Source organism: Elephantulus edwardii, unplaced genomic scaffold (genome assembly GCF_000299155.1).
Source record: "Elephantulus edwardii isolate Elephantulus edwardi_28Jun2011 unplaced genomic scaffold, EleEdw1.0 scaffold00642, whole genome shotgun sequence".
Taxonomy (NCBI): Eukaryota; Metazoa; Chordata; class Mammalia; order Macroscelidea; family Macroscelididae; genus Elephantulus; species Elephantulus edwardii.
The window spans coordinates 97029-98901 of record NW_006400392.1 but is presented as its reverse complement, the minus strand read 5'-3'; positions in this window follow the sequence as shown (position 1 = coordinate 98901).

The following is a 1873-nucleotide window of genomic DNA, read 5'->3' as shown; positions in this document are numbered from 1 at the left end:
GGGTGGGGAGGATGGATTTGAGAAATGCATTGCCTCATGTTCATGTGGGATGTAGAAGGATAAGTGCGAACTGAATAGAATGACTCACTATTGAAGGACAGGATTTAAAGGCCCAGGTCACCTTCAGAGGTTGTTGCAGGACAATGGTGATACCTGAGATGAGAGGAGCCCCATAGACTTCTGCTAAGCCACCTGCTTGTTATATGATAAGATAATGAAGTATTAAGCTCCTTCAGCTGACTTTAATTCCTTTGATCTTACCACTAAGACCCCAGAATGTAGTCAACACCAGTGAAAGGAGCCACATGGAGGGTTAATCCACATGTACAGATCATATACTCTTATTTCCAAATACAAGCCCATCAGTGCTTGACTAGGAATTATGTGAGATCACCAGACCATCCAGCCTTGTTCTAGGAAGTTATCACCATGGTGATATCAGATGCAGGTTTAGAATGGAGAATCAAGCAAGCAGTCAGACCCAGAGGGAGTAGCAATTTATGATAACTGTTGTTCTACCCATTGCCCCAGTTTACCTTAGGGTGGTCTAGGACAAAAATAGTCCCACCGAGGATTTCATCAATGGAGTTTCCTGGGGTATATCAATGTAGAGGTAAAAGAAGTTTGTAAGTTTTCAGTTCAGATCTCAGAGGACGCAAGAAGATTTTGGGGGGATAAGAGTTTGGGATGGAAAACAGGGGTAAGGATGTGAGATGGGGAAGGAAGTAGGGGTGGAGTAGTGACTGTAGAGATCTGTGTCATTGGTGTTAAGACTGTAGCCAGGAGATTACACGCTGTCTCAAAGTGTGGGCATGGGTAGAATGATGAGATTTCAGGACTCTCTGGAAGGTCTTAGTCATGGTTAACAGATTTTCATGGATCTTAAGGAGCAGGATGGGGGGAAGGCATGGGAAAAGGTTTTTTGATCACCCACTGCATGGATGCTAGAAGGAACAAGTGATAACACATTTAATAATTTAAAAAGAAAGCAAGAAAGGACACTCCAGTCTTCAAAGAATGAGTAGCCAATTCTAAAAACTTATTTTCCAAAAAGCAGTTGTTTAAAAAAAATCACCCCATCAGTTTTATTTGTATTTTTATTTGTTCTTTTATTGCCTACTGTTACTGAATTTCTGATTATAATGAGGAAAAACACAAACAAAACTTCATATGGAAGCCAGACTTACTGGATCCATTCAGATCGGAAGAATCCCTAAATCTGACATTTAGAAATCATCTTTTAACCTTGAGGAAAATATCATCGAAGCCATCATTAAATAAAAAAAAAAACAGCTTAGCTAAATTAATAAAGAGGTTTTGAGTTGAGCAATTTACTTTTATGAAGAATGACATTTTATGAGTTTAAACTGATAGTTAATCTGAAGAGCAGATGAGAATAGCAAGGTGCAGAGAGTTGAAATGAATGGTGCTCAAATAATAGGAGTAGAAACAGTGAGAATAGTGATGCGATAGAGTATGTTATCAGTGTCATTTAGCTGTTTCTATAGAAAATGTGAATGGATATATATTTAGTTGTGTATATTATCACCAAAGTGAAAAAAAAATATTACTGTAAGGCAAGAAAAGCCAAGAAGGATTGAGTAAGACAGTGAACATTGTCTTCCTGACAAGGGAGGCCAGGGTCTCTGTCCTTGGTCATGTACCTGAGGATGAGATGGCACTGGGACATGGAAATGGCACCACACTCAGTATCAATATGAGTCTGCAGGGGGAGCATTTAAGAAAAAGACCCAGTAACAATAGCAAAATATAAGAGAACAGCAAGCAACAAATGCTGGCGAGGATGTGGAGAAACTGGAACTCTTATTCACTGTTGGTGGGAATGTAAGATGGTGCAACCATTGTGGAAGGC